Source organism: Mercenaria mercenaria, chromosome 15, assembly GCF_021730395.1.
Source record: "Mercenaria mercenaria strain notata chromosome 15, MADL_Memer_1, whole genome shotgun sequence".
NCBI lineage: Eukaryota > Metazoa > Mollusca > Bivalvia > Venerida > Veneridae > Mercenaria > Mercenaria mercenaria.
The window spans coordinates 34322923-34337327 of NC_069375.1; the positions used below are offsets into that span (position 1 = coordinate 34322923).

Below are 14405 nucleotides of genomic sequence, written 5' to 3' on the forward strand. Positions count from 1 at the left end.
ACAAGTGTATATGCGTCATATAAAATTACAGGACAAACTACGCAGAGCGTGAAAAGATCCAGCCGTAAGTGCTGATGGGTTTTCATGGTACACGCGTGCGCTTTTTTTCAAACATTTTTTATTTTTCTTGTGTGTTACCCCATAAAACACTAAAGAGTGTTTCAGTGTGTGTTACCCCATAAAAGAACTTAAAATTTTTCTTTATTTTGTGTGTGCTGCCCCATACAAAACATAAAGTTTTTCATTTTTAGCTCATCTGATTTTTTGAAAAAAAATGATGAGTTATTGTCATCACTTGAGCGGTTGTCGGCGTCGGTGTCGGCGTCTGCGTCGGCGTTGCCTAGTTAAGTTTTATGTTTAGGTCAGCTTTTCTCCTAAACTATCAAAGCTATTGCTTTGAAACTTGGAATACTTGTTCACCATCATAAGCTGACCCTGTATAGCAAGAAACATAACTCCATCTTGCTTTTTGCAAGATTTATGGCCCCTTTTGTACTTAGAAAATATCAGATTTCTTGGTTAAGTTTTATGTTTAGGTCAACTTTTCTCCCAAACTGTCAAAGCTATTGCTTTGAAACTTGGAATACTTGTTCACCATCATAAGCTGACCCTGTACAGCAAGAAACATAACTCCATCTTGCTTTTTGCAAGATTTATTGCCCCTTTTGGACTTAGAAAATCAGTTTTCTTGGTTAAGTTATATGTTTAGGTCAGCTTTTATCCTAAACTATCAAAGCTATTGCTTTAAAACTTGCAACACTTGTTCACTATCATAAGTTGACCCTGTACAGCAAGAAACATAACTCCATCCTGCTTTTTGCAAGATTTATGGCCCCTTTTGGACTTAGAAAATATCAGATTTCTTGGTTAAGTTTTATGTTTAGGTCAACTTTTTCTCTTAAACTATCAAAGCTATTGCTTTGAAACTTGCAACACTTGTTCACCATCATAAGCTGACCCTGTACAGCAAGCAGCGTAACTCCATCCTGATTTTTGCAATAATTATTGCCCCTTTTGGACTTAGAAAATCATTTTCTTGGTTGAGTATTATGTTTAAGTCAACTTTTCTCATAAACATCAAAGCTATTGCTTTAAAACTTGCAAACAGTTTTTCACCATCATAAGTGGACCTGTAAAATCAAGAAACATAACTCTATCCTGCATTTTGCAAGAATGATGGCCCTTTTTAGACTTAGAAAATCATGGGTAGGACAATATTTCTATTACACAAAAAAAATCAGATGAGCGTCAGCACCCGCAAGGCGGTGCTCTTGTTTTGTGTGTTGCCGAATACAAACATAAAGTTTTTCACGTTACACGCATGCGCTTTTTGAAACTTATTATTCATTCTTCGTGTGTGTTGCCCCATAAAACACTAAAGAGTTTTTCAGTGTGTGTTGCCCCATAAAAAACTTAAAGTTTTTCTTTATTTTGTGTGAGTTGCCCCATACAAAACATAAAGTTTTTCATTTTTAGCTCATCTGATTTTTTGAAAAAAAATGATGAGTTATTGTCATCACTTGAGCGGTTGTCGGCGTCGGCGTCGGCGTCGGCGTCGGCGTCTGCGTCGGCGTTGCCTGGTTAAGTTTTATGTTTAGGTCAGCTTTTCTCCTAAACTATCAAAGCTATTGCTTTGAAACTTGGAATACTTGTTCACCATCATAAGCTGACCCTGTATAGCAAGAAACATAACTCCATCTTGCTTTTTGCAAGATTTATGGCCCCTTTTGTACTTAGAAAATATCAGATTTCTTGGTTAAGTTTTATGTTTAGGTCAACTTTTCTCCTAAACTATCAAAGCTTTTGCTTTGAAACTTGGAATACTTGTTCACCATCATAAGCTGACCCTGTACAGCAAGCAACATAACTCCATCTTGCTTTTTGCAAGAATTATTGCCCCTTTTGGACTTAGAAAATCAGTTTTTCTTGGTTAAGTTTTATGTTTAGGTCAGCTTTTATCCTAAACTATCAAAGCTATTCCTTTAAAAACTTGCAACACTTTGTTCACCATCATAAGCTGACCCTGTACAGCAAGAAACATAACTTCATCCTGCTTTTTGCAAGATTTATGGCCCCTTTTAGACTTAGAAAATATCAGATTTCTTGGTTAAGTTTTATGTTTAGGTCAACTTTTTTCTCTTAAACTATCAAAGCTATTGCTTTAAAACTTGCAACTCTTGTTCACCATCATAAGCTGACCCTGTACAGCAAGCAACATAACTCCATCCTGCTTTTTGCAATAATTATTGCCCCTTTTGAACTTAGAAAAATCATTTTCTTGGTTGAATATTATGTTTAAGTCAACTTTTCTCATAAACTATCAAAGCTATTGCTTTAAAACTTGCAACAGTTTTTCACCATCATAAGTGGACACTGTACATCAAGAAACATAACTCTATCCTGCTTTTTGCAAGAGTGATGGCCCTTTTTAGACTTAGAAAATCATGGGTAGGACAATATTTCTATTATAAAAAAAAAATCAGATGAGCGTCAGCACCCGCAAGGCGGTGCTCTTGTTTTGTGTGTTGCCGAATAAAAACATAAAGTTTTTCACGTTACAAGCGTGCCCTTCTTGAAACTTATTCATTTTTCTTGTGTGTTGCCCCAATACAATACTAATATAAATTATTTCCTTAAAATAATTTCATTTATTCCTCGAGACTTAAAATGTTTGTTAGTTGCTAAGGATTCGGGATTAATCGGCCTTTATTATTCAGTTGAACTGGTTCTCGTTTTATTAATACAGTACTGATGTGCATGTTCAGCGAGCCGAGAACACAGCCAGTTGTTCGATATAAAAGCAAAAAGCCCGTGCAGATTTCTCACATTGCGTCTGAAAGGGCGAATAGACCGTTATTATACACTGACAGAATCTACAGTTCTTCTACATGTCGTTCATAAAGATAAACTTAAAGTAGTCTTAAATTGAGATGCCGCATGAACGTGTTAGACCTAAACGACAAGGCCGGGAAAGGAAGGACGAAGGTCACAGGCAAAATGTAAGAGCAAAATCGTCAACAACAGGAATATCACCATAGGACGAGAGGAGAGAAACAAAAGGCCGGCCAGGAACGAGGTGCGGAATCAGATACCTCCACATGACCTTGGAGCACGAGGGACCGGTAATTGTGCAAACGATATCGAGAAGGAAGAAACAGACAGTTACAAGATAATGCTGGTGGGTGTATTAATAATATTATTGATTTTTAAGTATTTTTACATGGTTCGTGTATTTCACAAGACTATGTCATGGTTAGAGGTAAAATTTCAAGGAGGGTGTGGCGGTGTAAGTGTATAGGTCACTTACAGGCTCGTCTGTATGGTCACATGTGATGTCTAATATTAACAAAAAAAATACGGGAAAACAGGACACTCTTAGTATGGAAAAGGGGCTTGTGTTGCTGCAATGCTATGGAGGTTTACTAGGACATGCTGTGGAACAACCAGAATGTCCAGTTCAGTAACAGTTGAGGCTACCTTGCTGCAATTTACACATCATGCATTTATAAAATAGTAAACAATCTTGTTCTGCCTAGTAAACAGCCTTAAATAACTTCCATTTAAATTCAAACAAGCCAAATTGTCTAGACACTTGCAAAATAACAGTGACGATCGGCCATTTTGTTTCAAAACGAAAGTAGAAAACCTGTTCCGTTGTTGGCGTCTTAGAATTAAAATGTAAGTTATTTAAGGTTGTATATACTAGGTAGAATAGGATTGTTTACTGTTTTCTAAATGTCCGATGTGTAAATGGCAGCAGGGTAGCTTGCATTGGTACTGAACTGGACATTTCGGTTGTTCCACAGCGTGCCCTAGTAAACCTCCATAGCGTTACGGCAAGTCAACACAAGCACCTTTTCCATGTAAGAGTACTATATAGGGAAATTTTTTTTTTTTTTTTTTTTTCCGTTTTAGGCTTAAACATGTTAAAACAGTGTTTTTAATTTTTAATTTTTTTTTGGAGGGGGCGGCACCCATATGGGCACCAAGACTGGATGGGCACCTGTGGCCCCCATCTGGAACGGTATAGAGCAGGTGACACAGTTATCAACAGGTTAATCTAAATATAATTACACAAATTACATTCTTTATTTACTTGTTGTAATATCTACCCTATTTTGTAAAGCGGTTTTTGATTGGTCCTTTCAAAAAGTATTTCCCGGTTACTGTGATATGTTCATGTTATGACGATCAAAAAATCGATCTCCTTTGTTGACATAGTTATCGACATCTGGATATAGTTATATGACCATTTGATTTTCTGGAAATTTTATGCAGTGTTTTATAAATCAACTTATTCACATAAAACTATTTACTTAATAAAAAAATGTAATAAAAAAATGTGCAGACGACATGCTAGCTAGCCTTTTTTTCAAATCAAATGGTTACGACTACAACATATACAAACTATAATTGGCCACTAACTGTTTAATTGATTCAATTAATGACACTGAAATAAATGTAATCGGATCGCCGAGAGTATTAAACAGAAATAATATTAGTGTAGAGTCTAAATGGTATTTTTCCATAAGTGAATTAGGTCAATGGCAGCCCTCATTTTTGAGGGAGAATATTTCAACCTCTTGTTATGTTGAGATGACATCTAAAATCACGGAAAATATGGTTTGTTGGCATTTAAATGCTATAGATTACCCATTTTCCTATACTCAATTTAAATAAGAAAAGAGGTTTGACGACTCAAATATTCACTTTGTAACATTTTTAAATATTATAAGGGACCATGTCGATAACTGTAGACATCACTGAAATTCAGAGATAGTTATCGACACCCCCCAGTATGACACCTGCAATGGATGCATGTAAAATTTAGTGGTCAGGGCTTTTCATCCTTATATAACAGAGGCCGATATTCGGCCACTTCGCAATTGAAAATAAGGTCATTTTTTTTTTTTTGCAATTATATTTCACAAATGGTTAGCTCTAAAGGCAGTACACATGTTATTGGTGGCTGTAAAGTATCATATACCTACATTTTGTATGTTAAACCTAACCCTAACCTCTAATCAGTATATTGTACGCTCAGCGTACTGCCTATAGTCAACTTCGATACTGCATTTATAAGTAACATTCACAAATAGGAAGCAATGAGCTAATTTATGATTAGAAAACCACCAAATTGTGTCCTCTGTTACATACCTCTTTTGCAGAAGGAAAAAAGGCCCCATTTCAATAAAATGCTGTTTTCCCAAAATGAGCAATTATCGCGTATGGATTTCCCAGTTTGAAAGGCCAGGGCCTCTTTCCAGTTTCCTGATGAAAAGCCCTGGTGGTATGCAATCTACAAATATACGTCATAAGGTCAAATTAATATAAATAACATGCCAAAACTACAGCAAAAATTACAAGTAGCAAGATTTAGGACACCGGTGCTCTTACTGTATGACGTAAGCGCTTCTATTTTTAGAACAATAACAAACAGTGCCTGACGAAATTGTCTCTGGTCAGTCAAAAATATGGCGCACAGCTTTCAAAAACAACGAAACAAACACAAAAAATATATTTCCGGTACATTGTGATATTATAGGGTTTCCATGACGTTATTTCACTTAAAAATCAATAAAGGTCTACAGAACTGTCGATAACTGTAGACTGTCAATAATACATACACCTGCTCTATGTACAGATTATGTGTAAATCTATAATCAATAAATTTACAGTCTATAGATTTACAGACTAAGAGTTTGAAAACTGGCGAAATTATATTTGGACGCAAAATGGCATAACGAAATTTGAAATCACTCCCATCATATCATATACAAGGTTGATAACTCTGGAACCAATTTTTCATGAATTATGCCCCCATTTTACTTAGAATTTTAGGTTATTTTCAATGCATTTTCACATATCTCTGTTATTACAGAAGTGATTTGAAACTTTTGAGTAATTGTTCTTCATCATCCCCAACATTATCACACAGGCCATAGCTTTCGCAGAAGCGATGGTTCCAACGCCGCGGCGGTGGAGGATTCGTCGCAGAAGCGGTAGAGAAATATGGCCGACTCACTACATTTATGCTGTCATCGGTACGTTTTCTAATGACCTTTTCACGTTTGACTGAAAACAACCAGTGAGACAGGAGCCCACATACATGTAGTCTTCCAACCAGAAACACTTGTTCAGTGCAATTCTGTGTCATTAATGTGAACACTTCTGTACAGTTTGATGAGGGACTGCCGTTTTTGTAGAATTTCTATCAGAAATGGTAAAATCTTGTACAAAACGACCCCTGATCACGTTTGCATCAAAATATAAGTCTGACACTGTCAAGCAAAAACTTTTTCTCCTTAATCAGTATTTTTTCATTGCAAGCATACAAAATGATCGACCAAAAATCATTCCAACGCAGTGTGCGGTGGGTACAGTTGCAACGCATTACGGTGGATCTTGTTTCTATAATGTTCGCTATGGACTTTAAATTGTAGTAAACAGCATTTTCCTGGGATTTTGATTGGGGTAGGTCCATGAAATCACTTTGACATCAGACTGCAACAGAAACTTAATGTTTAGGCGTAAAAAAAATGTTTGTTTCCGGTATCCCGACCTACCCTAAATTTTTGGCCCGACCCTAAATGTTTTTATTGCCTTAGAGAATATTTTTTTTCAAGTTTTTAACAAAAAATTGCAAAACTGCACTTTTTATGCTTTAAACATGGTCAGTGATGTTAGAAATCAACTTAGTGATGTTTCAAAGGCATAATCCCCTGATTTGTATTCATTTTTTGAGACAAAAATAATTTCCGAAAAGTCTCCCTTAATAAAAAAAAATTCCAAAAAAATTTTTTTTCGACCTACCTACCCTAATTTTTTTGAGCATGTTACCGGAAACAAAGAATTTTTTTTTAGGCCTTAGTAATAATATACTATTGATTTGCACTTCCGTTCTGTTGAATGCACACACGAAAAGCTTTCTTTTAAACCAAAATTATTTTACTAAATCAACTGCCAAATAATAACGCCATGTTCTTTCATACTAAATACACCTCAATTATGATTATTGATATTAAAGCATGAAGGTTTTCTTTATTTTCCTTTTCCCTTATTATATACAAAATATCAACTGACAATAACGATTGTTTGATTAAATGCTTACCACATGCGACCTTTACATCATAGAACAGATCAACTTATCTAATGTACAAACTGACAGGGTTTCTGCTGTCCCTTATTTTTGTTTTGGCCACATAATATCGAAGTCTGGTTCACATTGGGGTGGGGGCGAGGGAGTATTCTCCAACACACGGCGCATGCTGCAACCATTTGTCATTTTTATAGGTTTTTTAAATCATATTTTAGCATATTTAAGTATGTTCCCAGATGTAATTTCTCTTCAGTTGTTATAATAAGAATAACTGAAATGAGTTGATTCCTTGTCATCCTCTTCGCACTAGAACAAGGAGTTAAAGGTATCTTAATGTTTGATTGGCACTGTGACAGTTTTCAGAGGAGAATGATGTTTTTGTCTTTCATTTATTGTAACATTTCTTTCTGCTTATCTGTTATTAGTTGTTTGTACTCTGTTTCTCCGTTTATCTTTCAGTGTTAAATTTAGCCTTAGAATCATCAAGATGAACATTACTGAAGATAAGGCCATGAATGTGGCATATGGCGTTAACAGGCTTTTCCTTTGATTTGACCTGGTGACCTAGTTTTTGACCCCACATGACAGTTTCGAACTTGACCAAGCAATTATTAAGATAAAAATTCCATGCACAGTGTGCCTTATCACGTGATCGCGCTACGTCATTTTGAGCTTGAAAGTGAAAGTAGAAAGGTAAACAAAAATTGAAAATCAGGGCGTAAGTTTTTTAATCTATATATTGTGTTTATATCATGCATATGATTCGAAACCTATTTGAAAGTGCTATCCCCGGTACTAAGATTTCCCAAGCAAAAGCTTTTCGTTTTAATGCTATTCCTGTTCAACTGACTTGCACATTGAGCACATGCTGTCGAAAGTGGTTGAACATGAATAGCGTTAAAACGAGAAGGTTTTGGCGGGAAATTTGTAGTACCAGGGGTAGCACTTTCAAATAGGTTTCGAATGATGTACCTGATATTAACACAATATATTGAATAAAAAAACTTACGCCCTGATTTATAATTTTTGTTTACGTTTCCACTTTCACTTTCGAGCTCAAAATGACGTAGCGCGATCATGTGATTGGGCACACATATGCAAGTTTGTATCAAATCCAAGCATAAATGAAACCTTATATGGCTGAGAGGGCCAGAATAGAAAATTTGCCCCTTTCAGGGGTAGTATCTCTTGAACATATGACGGAATCTAGCAGGTTTTCAATAGGAACCGAGATCTTATCATGACTTAATTTGTGTGTAAGTGTGGTTAAAGTCGAAAGTAAAATGTCACTGCTATCATGTTCATAAGGTGAACATTTTGGCTCCTTCAGGGATTAAAATCTGTTGAAAAATGAGGTCTCTATCGTGTTCAAAAGAACTTGTGGACGGACGACGGACAGACGACGGACGGACAGACGACTGATGGACGAAGGGTAATCAAATAATCTCATCCTGTCACTAAGAAAAAAATTTAAACTTTTTCCTTGACACTTTGAGATCCTGTGGTAAACGTCTAAAAATAAAAGGATATTGCTGAAGAAGAGGTAAATTAGCCTACTTGTAAAAAGTCTTAACTCCAGTAACACAGCTGCTCAATGGCATTTTGTTAAGGTATGCTGCTTATTAGTAATTTTATTGTACTTTCGTCAAGTTAGTTTATCATACGATGCAGAAGTCGCATGTGGTCAAATCAGAAAATTAATATTGTCACTTGATATTATGTATTTACGGATGTGCAAATCAATGTCATATTTATTCTAAACTTTCAGTTTCAGTTGCTTTCTAATGTCAAAGTGATTTCATGGCCCTACCCAATCAAAATTCTGGGAAAATGCTGTTTACTACAATTTAAAAGTCCATAGCGAACATTAAACAAGAGGGCCATGATGGCCCTATATCGCTCACCTGTTATCATTGCACTTGAGGACAAGGTCCTCAGAAAAAATATCTAAGTCCAAAGGACAGGAACAACAAAGGGAAGGAATTTAACCAAAAAGAAAAAAAAATCTTACAAGGTATAGATATGTTAAAATACACCTAAAAATTGGAGGTACCATCCATGCTGTACCACAGAAAACTGGTCTCGTGTTTTCCCTACGGCCAATAATAAAAAAGTTACTAAAATAAGCTATTTATAGTAACGTAAAAGGGAAGTAATTAAAAAAAAAAAATATTGTAAGTGGACAAAAGAAGGATCTGCCAAATAAATCTGTTGACATAAATGAAATTTCAGATCAGTATCTTCATAAGTTATGGAGATATAACAATTTGTATTTGAAATAAAGGGAGGTAATTTGACATAAAATCAGTCCATAGTTATCTACCCTGATTGTCTCAGTCCAACTAATAACAATAATGAAATTTCAACTAAGTCCCGTAAGTACTTACTGATATAAATCCATTTTGATTACAATCAGGGGAGGTAATCAGATATAAAATAACTCTGGAACATATGATTGGATCTGATTTGTCATGGAATCCAAGATTTATTGTTGTTGAAGATATTTTGGAAGTTTGTATCAAATAAAACCATAAATGAAGTCTCTATATGGCTGCAAAAGCCAAAATAGCCAATTTTGGACATTTAAGGGGCCATAACTCTGGAACCCAAGATGGAATCTGGCCAGTTGAAGAAAGGAAGCAAGATCTTGTGGTGATACAAGTTGTGTGCAAGTTTGATTAAAATCAAATCATAAATGAAGCTGCTATTGTGCAGACAAGGTCAAAATAGCTAATTTTAGCCCTTTCAGGGGCCATAACTCTGGAACCCATTATGGGATCTGGCCGTTTCAAAAAAGGAACTGAGATCTTATGGTGACACAAGTTTTGTGCAAATTTGATTAAATTCAAATCATAAATGAAGCTGCTATTGTGCAGACAAGGTCAAAATAGCTAATTCTGGCCCTTTCAGGGGCCATAACTCTGAAACCCATAAAGAAATCTCGCCAGTTCAAGAAAGGAACTGAGACCTTATGGTGATACAAGTTGTGTGCAAGTTTGGTTAAAATCAAATCATAAATGAAGCTGCTATTGTGCAGACAAGGTCAAAATAGCTAATTCTGGCCCTTTCAGGGGCCATAACTCTGGAACCCATAATGGAATCTGGCCAGTTCAAGAAAGGAACCGAGATCTTATGGTGATACAAGTTGTGTGCCAGTTTGGTAAAATTCAAATCATAAATAAAGCTGCTATTGTGCAGACAAGGTCAAAATAGCTAATTTTGGCCCTTTCAGGGGCCATAACTCTGGAACCCATAATGGGATCTGGCCAGTTCAAGAAAGGAACCGTGATCTTATGGTGATACAAGTTGTGTGCAAGTTTGGTTAAAATAAAATCATAAATGAAACCACTATCGTGCAGACAAGAAATTGTTGACGGACGCACGCACGCACGCACGGACTGACGACGGACGACGGACGAAGGGTGATCACAAAAGCTCACCTTGTCACTATGTGACAGGTGAGCTAAAAACAAGATCCACCGTAATGCGTTGCAACTGTACCCACCGCACACTGCGTTGGAATGATTTTTGGTCGATCATTTTGTATGCTTGCAATGAAAAAATACTGATTACGGAGAAAAAGTTTTTGCTTGACAGTGTCAGACTTATATTTTGATGCAAACGTGATCAGGGGTCGTTTTGTACAAGATTTTACCATTTCTGATAGAAATTCTACAAAAACAGCAGTCCCTCGTCAAACTGTAGAGAAGTGTTTACATTAATGACAAAGAATTGCACTGAACAAGTGTTTGTGGCTGGAAGAATACACATGTGGGCTCCTGTCTCACTGGTTGTTTTCAGTCAAACGTGAAACACTTGTTAGAAAAAGTACCGATGAGAGCGTAAATACAGTCAGTCGGCCATATTTCTCCACCGCTTCTGCGATGAATCCTCCACCACCGCGGCATTGGAACCACCGTTACTGCGAAAGCTATGGCCAGTGTGATTATATGACAGAAGGGCCACAACTATTGCACAAATATTTCATGAAAAATGGCCACATTTTACTTAGAATTTTATGTGAATTTAAATGCACTTTCACTTTATCTTTATTACTTCATGGATTTGATGCAGACTTAAAGTAATTCTTCCTCATCATCATCTTCATCATCAACTAATTTGATGCCATCCTAGGAAATATTGAGATAATTTTTTTCATATGGGCAATATCTCCACTCAAGTCAAACACTCTAAAGACCAAAATAGTGGTGGAAATTTTCATCGCTGCTGATGCTTTACATGCTATAGGTTTAAGTGCAGATTATGTCACAAATTGGCCATAAATTGAAATAAAACTTACATGTATCAAAAGGTGTTTGGCGTGTTGTTCCTCACTTTTATTACTTCCCAGTTTATGTAAAACTTATCATATAATTTCCAAAATTTTGAATTTTCTGGTGATTTAAACCGATGAATGTACTGTACACGATTAACGTTTACTGTGTCTACACAGTATAATGCGCAAGCAATAAAACCAATAACTTTACATGACTTCTTGGAAGTTTTGACTTGTGTTAGAAATTCACTACAAAATTTAGGTTTTGCTAAGTATTGGGCAGATCAAACCGTTTTATCCACATTATTCTTTAAAAATGTTATTAAAGATAGGATAAAAGATCAGTATATATACAGACTTGGAATGAACAACTGTCAAATTCAAGTAAATGCTCTACTTATAAGGTATTTAAATCTTCTTTTGAACTAGAACACTATTCAAAAGTTTTACAAAGGAATCTAGCAACATCCCTCTGTCATTTTAGATGCAGTAATCATAAACTTCCAATAGAAAATGGGAGTTTTGTTAGTTTGAAACGCAACATGAGGGTCTGTGAACAATGTCCGTACAATAGATTAGGTGATGAATTTCATTATCCATATGAGTATGAATTATTCAAGGCTGATCGCAAGAAATATATTCCCTTAAACCTTAGAAGACACAACATGTTTAATTTTGAAAAACCTTTTACAAGCCATGATAAAACTGATCTTGTTAAGCATGCAGTATTTGTCAAGTTAATAAAGTCAAAAATAAAATGATCTACCACTTTCCCCCAATTTTTCCTTACTTTACTTTTTTTAGCTCACCTGTCACATAGTGACAAGGTGAGCTTTTGTGATCACCCTTCGTCCGTCGTCTGTCGTCAGTCCATCAGTGCGTGCGTCAACAATTTCGTGTCTGCACGATAGTGGTTTCGTTTATGATTTTATTTTAACCAAACTTGCACACAACTTGTATCACCATAAGATCACGGTTCCTTTCTTGAACTGGCCAGATCCCATTATGGGTTCCAGAGTTATGGCCCCTGAAAGGGCCAGAATTAGCTATTTTGACCTTGTCTGCACAATAGCAGCTTTATTTATGATTTGATTTTTACCAAACTGGCACACAACTTGTATCACCATAAGATCTTGGTTCCTTTCTTGAACTGGCCAGATTCCATCATGGGTTCCAGAGTTATGGCCCCTGAAAGGGCCAGAATTAGCTATTTTGACCTTGTCTGCACAATAGCAGCTTCATTTATGATTTTATTTTAACCAAACTTGTACACAACTTGTATCACCATAAGATCTTGGTTCCTTTCTTGAACTGGCAAGATTCCTTCATGGGTTCCAGAGTTATGGCCCCTGAAAGGGCCAGAATTAGCTATTTTGACCTTGTCTGCACAATAGCAGCTTCATTTATGATTTGAATTTAATCAAACTTGCACAAAACTTGTGTCACCATAAGATCTCGGTTCCTTTCTTGAACCGGCCAGATCCCGTAATGGGTTCCAGAGTTAAGGCCCCTGAAAGGGCCAAAATAAGCTATTTCGACCTTGTCTGCACAATAGTAGCTTCATTTATGATTTGATTTTAACCAAACTTGCACACAACTTGTATCACCACAAGATCTTGCTTCCTTTCTTGAACTGGCCAGATTCCATCATGGGTTCCGGAGTTATGGCCCCTTAAAAGTCCAGAATTGGCTGTTTGGGCTTTTGCAGCCATATAGAGACTTCATTTATGGTTTTATTTGATACAAACGTCCAAAATGTCTTCAACAACAATAAATCTTGGATTCCATGACAAATCAGATCCAATCGTAGGTTCCAGAGTTATTTTATATCTGATTACCTCCCCTGATTGTAATCAAAATGGATTTATATCAGTAAGTACTTATAGGACGTATTTGAAATTTCATTATTGTTATTAGTTGGAGTGAGACAATCAGGGTAGATAACTATGGACTGATTTTATGTCAAATTACCTCCCTTTATTTCAAATTGAAATTGGTATATCTCCATAACTAATGAAGATACTGATCTGAAATTTCATTTATGTCAACAGATTTATTTGGCAGATCTTTCTTTTGTTCACTTACAATATATTTTTTTTTAATTACTTCCCTTTTTCGTTACTATAAAAGCTTATTTTTAGTAACTTTTTTATTATTGGCCGTAGGCAAAAACCGAGACCACTTTTCTGTGGTACAACATGGATGGTACCTCCAATTTTTAGCTCGACTATTCGAAGAATAGTCTAGCTATTCTACTCACTCTGGCGTCGGCGTCGGCGTCGGCGTCACACCTTGGTTAAGTTTTTGCATGCAAGTACATACAGCTATCATTTAAAGGCATATAGCTTTGAAACTTATTTATTCTTTTTCTAGGTCAATTACCAACCTCACTGGGTCAAGTTCCATAACTCTAACATGTATTTTGAGTAAATTATGCCCCCTTTTGGACTTAGAAAATTTTGGTTAAAGTTTTACATGCAAGTTACTATCTCCAAAACTAATGCAGATATTGAATTGAAACTTCACATGTGTCTTCGGGGTTATAAAACTAGTTGATAGCACCAAGTCCCATAACTCTGACCTTCATTTTGGCCAAATTATGCCCCCTTTTGAACTTAGAAAATTTTGGTTAAAGTTTTGCGTGCAAGTACATACAGTTATTACTAAAAGGCATATAGATTTGAAACTTATTTTTTCTTTTTCTAGATCAATTACCTACCTCACTGGGTCAAGTCCCATAACTCTGACATGTATTTTGGCCAAATTATGCCCCTTTTGGACTAAGAAAATCCTGGTTAAAGTTTTACGTGCAAGTACATACAGTTATTACTAAAAGGCATATAGATTTGAAACTTATTTTTTCTTTTTCTAGATCAATTACCTACCTCACTGGGTCAAGTCCCATAACTCTGACATGTATTGTGGCCAAATTATGCCCCCTTTTGGACTTAGAAAATTCTGGTTGAAGTTTTGCATGCAAGTACATACAGCTATTACTAAAAGGCATATAGCTTTTAAACTTATTTTTTC

At 36.0% G+C, this 14405-nt stretch overlaps 1 long non-coding RNA gene across 1 annotated transcript; it reads left to right on the plus strand.

The window, feature by feature from the left end:
- The first annotated feature begins 243 nt into the window (after positions 1 to 243).
- Positions 244 to 2481, plus strand: LOC128548690 (uncharacterized). The gene is made up of 2 exons (XR_008367238.1): positions 244 to 1057; positions 2125 to 2481. It is a non-coding gene; the product is annotated as an uncharacterized LOC128548690 (long non-coding RNA).
- Positions 2482 to 14405: the final 11924 nt, after the last annotated feature.